This window comes from Aulonocara stuartgranti, assembly GCF_965226115.1.
Source record: "Aulonocara stuartgranti genome assembly, chromosome: 8".
Classification (NCBI taxonomy): Eukaryota; Metazoa; Chordata; class Actinopteri; order Cichliformes; family Cichlidae; genus Aulonocara; species Aulonocara stuartgranti.
In genome coordinates this window covers 4,205,705-4,215,725 of record NC_138959.1, presented here as the reverse complement: position 1 = coordinate 4,215,725, position 10,021 = coordinate 4,205,705, and the positions used below count along the sequence as shown (strand labels likewise).

Genomic DNA, 10,021 nt, shown 5'->3' with positions numbered 1-10,021 from the left:
GGAAACTTGAGGCACAGTCATATTTCTAGCCCATTAAAATGGCTTTAAGCATTGATTCTCGTGAGAAGATTTACCTGCTAAGTTTGTTTCCGCAGCCACTGGATGTGCTTTTCCATTTCATACAAGTAATAAAAATTTGAACCGTGACTTTTAAATTTATTTACATTCAAGCCAGTAAATTAGCCGATTTAGAAGAATCTGGCTTCTTTAGCCTCTGCTGTTGCAGAGAAAGGAGTCAGGTAAGGCAGCAGACTTTAGTCTGAGGGAGTTGGACTTGTCATGTGTTTTCCAATTCATCCCAATGTCTGAAAAAGAGACAACTTCCTGGAAAACCTTGTGCAATACCGCCCAAGCTGAGGGTGCATGAATGCCAACCTTTCAAAAGCTGTGCTCATCTGAGTCAAGATGGCACTACTCTGAGACAGCCAGCTCGCAGCGTGAAAGCCATGCAGAGCAAAGGACACTAATGGCTAAACAGCTCCGAATGCACAGACCCACATCTGAACAGTCTAAGAATTTTATTTACTTCTGTAATTTGGCAAAATAGGCTTCAATACCTCACAAATACTGCCAAGTGTCAGCATCAGGGGTACAGTACTACAGGGGGACAAGGCAAATTAACTTATTATGGTTTACAGAGTTTAAGTTGGAAACACTTCATACAATCTCTTTATTTAAAATAAGCTGAGAAAATGTCCCTGTGAGTGGTCTGGAGTTTCTTTTAGAGTTTTGTTTTACTTGTTTATGTAAGATTTAGAAACAATAGATCTGAGGCTATGTTGCATTTCTGCACAGTTACAATAATACTGGCAAAACAAATCTGCACATGATCACTGACCGGGAGTCATTAAAACACAGCAGGAGCCTCAGCCGGTCACATCTACAAGTATCTAAATCCAAACATGGCATCAGTAAAATAATGATCACAACTCTGCTAAGAGAAGGATTTAAAGTAAAGCAGGCCTGTGAATCTGTGCTGCTCAGTTCAGAAGTGTTTGTGGTTTGTTTATATAGATAACGCAGTATAAGTACACACTACAGACCAGCAGAAACTGAGTTTAATGCTGTCACGATTAAACAGGCAGGACTTAAATGCAGGACTCTGAATGATGCATTAAACGGAGTTTATTTACAGCTAGACACAAACTGATATTTATATACAGTGATGGGGCGGAAGAGGGCTCAAGGGAATCCAGTGAATCCGGGAAAGGGAACACACATCCAAGCTCCTCTTCACACAACCTGTGACTCACACATCCGAAATCTCACTCCAAGCAGGTTCTGCACAAGGACAGGAAACACACAGAAAACCAAGATAGCACGATGATGGAAACGGGACTCACGAGGAGAGTTGGGGCTACGCTAACTGTGATAAGGACTGGAGGACCCTGACAAATGTACCAGTATCAGTTTACAGTGCATTTGTTGCTTTTAGGCTACAACTACTATAATTTCTCATTATCAAGTTTTAAAAGCTCTTTGGAAAGACTTCAGTTGATCCAAAATACTACAGAGAGTACTGGCAAAGACTGATGATGTTGCTCCCATGTTCGATTCTCTTCAGTGGCCTCCTGTAAACCCCAGATTTTAAGAACTATCCTTCCATACTAAGTCTTGAATAATCAGTCCTCATCATATTTTTAAAACACTATAGTATCAGCGTATAAGCTTAAAAGTAAGAGAGCATCTTCAGCTAATAGGCTCGTTTCCTGTGGAACCAGCTCCCCGTTCGTGTTTAGGGGACACACTTTCTCTGCTTTTGAATTAAAGCTAGCATGGAGAAGCTATTATTAGGTATAGACGAATACAATCACGTACTACCAAGTGTGGGGAAAAGGAAACAAACTAACAAATATTGAAAAATATTGTTAGTTTGGAGGAATAGAAGAACATTAGAAGATAACACTATGAAATAAATCTATGATTTAGAGCATAAACCAGGCTTTCGGATACTATATCGCAAGTATGAGCAAGACTGTGGGTCTGGGTGCAATTCCCCCCTCCAGGGGCAAGGGTACCTAGACCCGGTTTGTAGAGTACGCTTGGGGAGTGTGATTGTGTGTACAGCGTCTCTTTATGTCTGTCTCCACGTTGGTTGAGTGTGGAGTGAGTGCATATGAGAGCATGAGGGTGGGAATGGATGTTTGTGTCTGTGTGTGCCTGTATGTCTGTGTCTATATGTCAGGTTGGGTATCAGACGCCACCTCTCTGGGGACACCTCAGGCCCTCCAAGGTTTGGAGGCCTATCTCCACCCACCACCACTTCCCCTGCCGGTGGCGGACTCCCTCAGGTGTCGGTGTGTTGGTGGTTCTTTGTGTCTGGGGGTGGGCGTCCGGGTACACACCGGCTCACTCCTTGGCGGCCGCTTGTCGGGGCCTGGGGCCTGGGGCTCGCTCGGGCCCCTTTGGAGGTGGGGTGCCCCCGGCCTCTCGGCCTAGGGCTCGGTCACTCAGGCGCAGCTGGGGGCCGGCGGAGCTCACGGGCGCGTCACTGCAACTCCCCCTGACTTCTGCTCCGCGGCTGCTGGGCGAGCCCTCATCTGGGACTCTCCTCAGCTCTTACTGGAACAGTGGCGCGGCTGCCCCTCTGTTGGTCTTCCATGGTCTCTTGTGTTCTGGGGGCCTCTGGATGTCTGGAGTTTTGATCTCCTCCATACCCGCTTCACACCCTGGAGGACGGGGCTGTGGCCCCCCCACACTCCCTAGCAGATCATTACATGGAGAAACCTTTGGAATGCAAGCATGCTGATCCACACAGGTATGCACACATGGGTATTCACAGACGCGGACTAAAGCTTTCTTGGCTGCTGCCTCAAAGCACACTGTGCGCTGTCTATCTTGCGTGCTGCACAATATCGTTTATTACTTAGTAAATACTGATATCTATGACTAGCTAGTTTATTGTGATGGTGCTTTGTTTTCTCTATTATTATGTTGCTCTTTGTTGTTTGCTGTCTCCTCTGTTTGTTTTTGTTTGTTTGTTTGTTTTTTTTCTCCATACAGGTGACCCAGGAGTTCTTTTTTTTTTCTCTCTCTCTTCCCCCCCCTTCTCACCGTCTCTTCTCCCCTTTGGTTTTCTTTCTTTCTCTCATTCATTCCCCCTGTCCTATTTATTTAAAAAAAAAAAAAAAAATGACAAAGGATGAACTGAAGCTCTGCCATCACGTAATGTCGCATACTGCTGTTTCTGATGTCATTTAAAAAAAAAAAGAAAAAAAAAAAAAAAAAAAGACTGTGGCTATTAAAAAGATTTGGTAACACGCTTTTACTCAGTAGAAACAGATTTAGAAAATATCCATAATAATTGATTCAACAGAGGCTGAGATATGAGTTTTTGCAGTACGAGTCAGGCAATTAATCCTGAACTTGCTGAAATGTGATTCAATACCAAATAAAACAATTTTTCATGCTTGATGCTTTGAAAGGCTGTCTGTTGTACCTCAGGTCTAAACAACTGAGCATATGAAAATCCTTTTTGACACAAATAGGGCAGGCGGGCAGACACACACAGGATATATGATAGCAGATCACGACACAGACAAAGGAAAACACAGGGCTTAAATACACAGAATGGGAAACAGGAGGGAAACACAACTGGGACAAATCAGGGCTAACGAGACAAAGGAAGTGAAACCAGACACATTAACATAAGACATGGACCTTCAAAGTAAAACAGGAAACACAGACTGAACTTACAGACAGACTCACAAGCAGACTGCAACAGAGGGAACAGAGATGTGAGACCAGGGCAGACACAGACACTGACTGGACACAGAACAGAGGGAGTATGGAACCAAACTTAAGAACTACAAAATCACACACCAAGAAGAACTGGGGAAAAGAGAAATGCAAAACAGAAACCAAAACCTTCGCAGTAATAAACCAAAATGCGAACACATAAAGGTACAAAACTGAAAACACTGGGTCAACGACCCAGGTACCCTAACAATTCCAAACTGCTGTCCATATTTATTACCAGTATAGGTTCATTTATGTCTAAAATGATGTCTTACTCAGAATTCAATTTTCTTTTTTGCACTCCTTTAGCACTTTTGTTTTGTGCTAAAGGAGTGCAGATTTGATTCCATGTTATCCAGTTGTGTGTCTGTGTCCATCGCCGTTGCTCTGATTTCAGATTGACCGCTTGACCATCTTCTTTGTGAGAGCTGATGAAGCCAAATATCATCTAGTACAGAAATATCAGGCTCAAATGTCAGAGCTGCTGGACGGCTCAGCTGGTCGCCTCTGTGGCTTTTCGTGCAGAGGCTCAGGGTTCAAGTCTGGGTCTTTTTATTTTTTCATAGATCATGTTCATTTTTAGTTTAGAAGAGCACAATGAATGAGTCCAGCTTAGAGTGAAGACGGGAAACAAGCACGAAATAGAAGTGATCCTTTACTGTGGCTGATACAAAGCCCCAAAACTATAAAGTCCATAACGGTAAAAAGGAATGCAAAAGCATGAAAGACAGGCAATAAATGAATTAAACACCCAAGAGTAAAGTGTGCTGAATGAGAGGAGAACATAACAGAAACACATCTATATCTAGATGATCGATATAGATATCTATCTGGCTCAAGAATCTTAAAAATTACTATTCTTTGGTCGTCATAAGAGCTGGAGAAATTGTTTAGAACCTTTCCTTTAGTAAAAGTACACTGTAAAAAAATATTCCGTAGAAAAACAGAAAATGTCCTGGTAATTTTCTGCCAGTACATTTTCTGTTTTTTTACGGAGGTTTGACGGACCTTTCTGTAAATGATAAAACGGAAAATTCTGTAGATTTACAGTATACTCTCTGTACTATTTACGGACATTTCCTTCAGCTATAAAACAGAAAATTCCATTTATTCACAGTATATTTTCTGTATCATTAACTGATATTTTCCGTTAATAGAAAAATTGAAATTTCTGTTTATATTACTATTTCCAAGCACTTCTTTTCACTGTAACTCATTAAATATAGTTCTTTATATCCTTAAACGTACATTTCTATGCAATTACAACCTAGTACACCATGTACTCAAAAATTCATAAATTAAAACTTAAATTAATTTGTGCTTCGTACACAACAACATTGGTACAATTAATGTTAAATATTCTTTTATTCTCCTTAACTCAAACACTATACTTAAATATAATGACAGCATCCATCTTGTCATAAAACTACTAAACAGCTGATACATGAACAAAATAACTCACAAGCTTTCAAATTTGAGCATTTTTATTTCCTTGAAATCAGGTTGCCCTCATGTAAATGTGTTTATTTACATTCATTCAAGTGGCTACCAAGTGTTTTCTTCAAACAGGACACCTGACAAACAAAAAATGTCATATTTAACGACATGTTCACATTTAATAATATCCAGAGTACCTTTTAGTTAGAATCCCTGCCTTGTGGTAGTTTTGCCTCAGCCAAATGGTTAAGGTGTGGTTTACATCCATCTCTGTCCACTTATGATACAGTATACACATGTAGTCAGTTATAGCCAAACACCTTTGATTACTGAATTGCATTCACTTCATTAATGAAGTGAATGCAATTCACATTTGTGTGAACATTTGTCTGAGATTAACTCTTTGGGCTCTTTACCAGAGGTGGTCATTGTTTTGCAAGTCTCAAGTAAGTCTCAAGTCTTTATCCTCAAGTCTCAAGTCAAGTCTCAAGTAATGTCAGGCAAGTCAGAGTCGAGTCTCAAGTCACTGGTGTAAAAGTCCGAGTCAAGTCACAAGTCTGAAATTTTGAATTTCAAGTCCTTTCGAGTCATTAAAAAAAACGAAAAAAAGCATGTTGCAGTTATGCTAAATGTAAATATTAGACCATGTAATTTTTAAATCGGTGTTTTTCTCAACACATGACAAAATAGTGAACTTAGAAAATATACACAAATTGTGAAATTGCACCTCTTTAGAATGCAGCTCAATTAAACCTAGCTCCAAGAATAATTTTCACCGACAGTTCTGAGATAAGCTGCATGTTATTCTTGGATGCGGTTGTAGGACCGGCTTTAAAATCGCATGACAAAAATATCACACACATTAAAAAAAAACTGCATCACCAACGTAGCCTGGAAAACATTTGCTAGTTAGATGAAGTCAGCTATCTCATATTTATATGCATATTTATAAGCATACGGTTCTTGGAGTGAGTGCATACACTCATGAAGTTTAGTAACTTCAGGTGACTGCAACAAGCCCAGGTACAGTTTACCGACGGATGGGTGCAGGACCTTGAAACGCACCGTGTAGAACGAAAGACCATCGTACGTATCATAAGTTTACCAGTCTCACAAATCGTCGTCATAAATACACATTCCTTAACCGTTTATTAATAGGACCTTTGAGCTCAACGGTAATTAATTAGTAGTGGAAATAATTTCTGGTACGCATCACAGAAATGTAGCAGTGACAATAATACTGTATGCTGTAATCGTACTGGGCAATTAGTGATACAAAAAACCTGTTTTATCCTGTGAATAAAAGTATATGTTTTTGTCAATGTACCATAATAACAGAAGCGAAACGCAATATTGTGTCAGGACAATTCACTATTTATGCACAATAAACAAAGGAGCATAGCACAACAATTTCTGTTCAGCGCCAGACTTGCTTGTAACCTATATCACCAATTATGTTATGAAAATGACGTATTAACTACAACAGCAGACTGACCTTTGTGGAAATGCTTGGAGCAGACTAACCTGTGAGCTGGAGGGTTCTGGGACGTTATATTTGATCTTTGAATGGCTGCAATCCAGGCCATCCGTCGCATCTTTGTTACTTCGGAAACATGGCTCGAACAATTTCTCTTCAACGACGTAATCCGATAACAACCGATCTCTTTACCCGTCGGCTTCCCGTGGCTGTCATGCGACCGGCTATTGCAGTTAATAATACAACAGCTTCTTGACACTTTTGTGTTTCTTTTTATCTCTGTGTAACTGATTTTAATTGAAAGCCTGCGTGCGCTAGTACTTCTTGCCACGAGTTCCCAGAATCCTTTGCGGTTCTACCCGTGAATGACGTCACATTTTCAATCTCTATATAATATGCGTGTTAAATTTTATATTTGGGGTGAAATATCAAGTCTTTTCAAGTAAACCGGTTCAAGTCCAATTCAAGTCCCAAGTCATTGGTGTAAAAGTCCAAGTCAAGTCACAAGTCTTAGAACATTTTTTCAAGTCAAGTCTAAAGTCATAAAATTAATGACTCGAGTCTGACTCGAGTCCAAGTCATGTGACTCGAGTCCACACCTCTGCTCTTTACCTTACAATATAACATACTTGAGTCAAAATTTGTTGACTGTTTAAGTGGTGCCACATGAATACAACTGAACAGATCTAAAGAAGATGTTCCTGAACTTTGGGTTTATTCGAACAGGACTGATGGATAACCACAGGACTTTTCCCCATATGATAACTACAACACATAATAAATTAAGACAGATTACTGTCCCAAACTTAAAGATAAAAGTGTATTTACGGGACTTGTTTTGTCAGTGAGGAGCAAAGTATAATTAGAAGTGCTTGTTCTGATGAAAAGTTAAACTGTAAACAGCAGCATAGTGAATAAGGATCTGTGTCCACGAATCCTCAGCAGTGACAACACTTAAACATCATAGTTCAAAATCCTTAATGCACACCTTTTTCTCCACGGTGTTCAAATTCTCTAAGCTGGTTAAGTAGAGGAAAAAGTCTGACATATTTCATGACCATTAAATGTTAGACAAGGCTCTGAAAACGAGGTTACAGTTACAAACAAAAACCTCTGCTTGTCCGCACAGACCCTAAATCACAACAAATAAGACAATAGTAAGACAAATTACTACAAAGTCTTGTTACCGCTCTTCATATAACAGTGTGACAAAGTCCTGAATGCAGCCTGCATGTTAGTACATCAAGGTCCATCTGAGCTTTAAGTAAAATACACTCAGCTTTTCCTTGGATTTTAAGAGTTGCTCAGTTCATACAGGAACTGCAGCAGTCGGAGTTAACGTGTCGCTGTGTTGCTCCTCCGTGTCAGCCATTGAGACTAGTCGCAATTTATTCTGAGGAAAAAAAGAGAAACAACAAGACATTTTTAAAAAGTTTGTATTTTTATAATTTTTTTTTACCTAGAGCATAAACAACATAAACAAAAAAAGGATTAGGGCTGTGCGATATGACGATATATATCAGATTACGATATAAAAATGTCTATCGTTTCATATTATACACTATTCTTTGTTTTGTGGTGTTGCAAAATAAACTGTTTACGGCAATATTTTTTTCATGGTGTTTTCTTGCTATAGCAAGAAAACACAGATAAACACAGGTACACCCAAGTGAATTCTCAGATACTAACTGATACAGCGTATGCATCTGTTCATATTGCCCTTTTTTTTTTAAACCATATATGGCAGGAGTTCCCCTCTCCATCTCTAAAAACTTCTTTACACTGCACTCCAACTCCTCTACATCACACATGTTGCCTGAGGTGGCTTGCAAGAGAAAACACATCTGTCAAAACAAATCAGAGTGATTGTTTCTTTGCTAATGCTAGCACTATTCCACACAAGACACAGATCGTTTCTGATCTCAGAGCAGTAAAGGCAAAGCCTGGGACAGTTTATCCGGCATGCTGCTCTCAATTAAGGTTCTACGGATGTAAATGGCATCAGAAGCGAGCGGAGTTAATCCAGCTTCCGGAGACAATAGCCAACTGTGGCCACAAGATGGCAGAAATTTAATTAAATTTTCTTGTGCAAACAAGCTAGAAGCTTTATGACAGTGCAGTCTTTGCATGTAAGGCGAGAGATTGCTTCAACTTTGGTCTTAATTAATGTCTGCTTTTTACATTCCATGGGGCAAGCCTGCCTACACACACACACACACACACACACACACACACACACACACACACACACATAGATACAGTGTAATTAAGGGCACAGGTGCGGTCAGAAAACAAGAGAAAGCAATTATAAGCGGGTGAAATACTCACAGAGAAACTGCCTTGCCCTTCCCCACAAAGGATTAGGTGGGAAGTAAAACTGAACACAAAAAAACCCTGAAACATAATCTTAAAAGTACACTGGATGCTGATGGCATGAACACAGAAAAAGAAAGAAAGAACAGAAATATGGAATGAACAAAATGCATAAGAAATAACCAACTCAGAATATAAGCTAGGACTAAATAAAGACCAAGGGCTCTAATATTTATGGAGTTTAGAGGCTTTCCTGCTTTAAGCCTAATCAGCAATTAGAACAAACAAACAAAAAAAAAAACCCCAAAGAATCAAAATAATAATAAAAAAACTAAACAGAAACGCATAATGCACCATAGTAACCATAATACACAAAGTTAATAAATGAAGAAACTTGAGATTTACATGCAGATTGGCAGGAAGTATCAGACAAGCTGGAGAATTCAGCCGGTCATCTCTCTGTGGATTTTAACTCAAAGTTTCAAGCCCAGAAAAACTTATATTATATCATTTTATAATCACAATGTAAGAACCTCCAGGTGCTACTGATTTAGCACCTGGCTCCACAGCTGCACATCTCAGTAGGTTAAATGAAGGGTTAGAGATCAGAGGGTGAGTGTTTCAGACTTCTTGTGCACTCTCCATGAGGAAGTCGGTACTCATCTGTAGTGTCCAGGTAAGAGACACTATAGATGTATAAACCAGCATACTCATGCTGGTTTATGCTGCAAGTTAGATTTTATGATGGTGTATCCTAACTGCATATGACTCGTGCTCAGTGTCTCGCTTTAACAGATAACCCATCTCTGATGCTTCATATGATGATCCACTCCACCCCCTCTTCCTTTCAGCCTTTTTATGTGGCAGGTCTAATCTGCAGGCACTGGAGGGCTGGTGCAGCTCGTTTTCACATCAGTGACACTGATGTGCCAAAAGCCCTCAGAGCCTCTCCTCCCTAGTATTAGTATTTATTTATTTATTGTCATTGTCAAGAACAATGAAATTGCGTTTGGGGCTTCCATACAACCCAAAAAAAAGAAGAAAATAATAAATACC

The 10,021-nt window shown here is 39.8% G+C and overlaps 1 long non-coding RNA gene across 1 annotated transcript; it reads right to left on the bottom strand.

Moving 5' to 3' along the window:
* Nucleotides 1-1,125: 1,125 nt before the first annotated feature.
* Nucleotides 1,126-9,410, bottom strand: LOC309713481. Its single transcript, XR_014278593.1, has 3 exons — nt 9,371-9,410; nt 8,981-9,077; nt 1,126-1,281 (listed from the first exon to the last, which is right to left on the bottom strand). It is a non-coding gene; the product is annotated as an uncharacterized lncRNA (long non-coding RNA).
* Nucleotides 9,411-10,021: the final 611 nt, after the last annotated feature.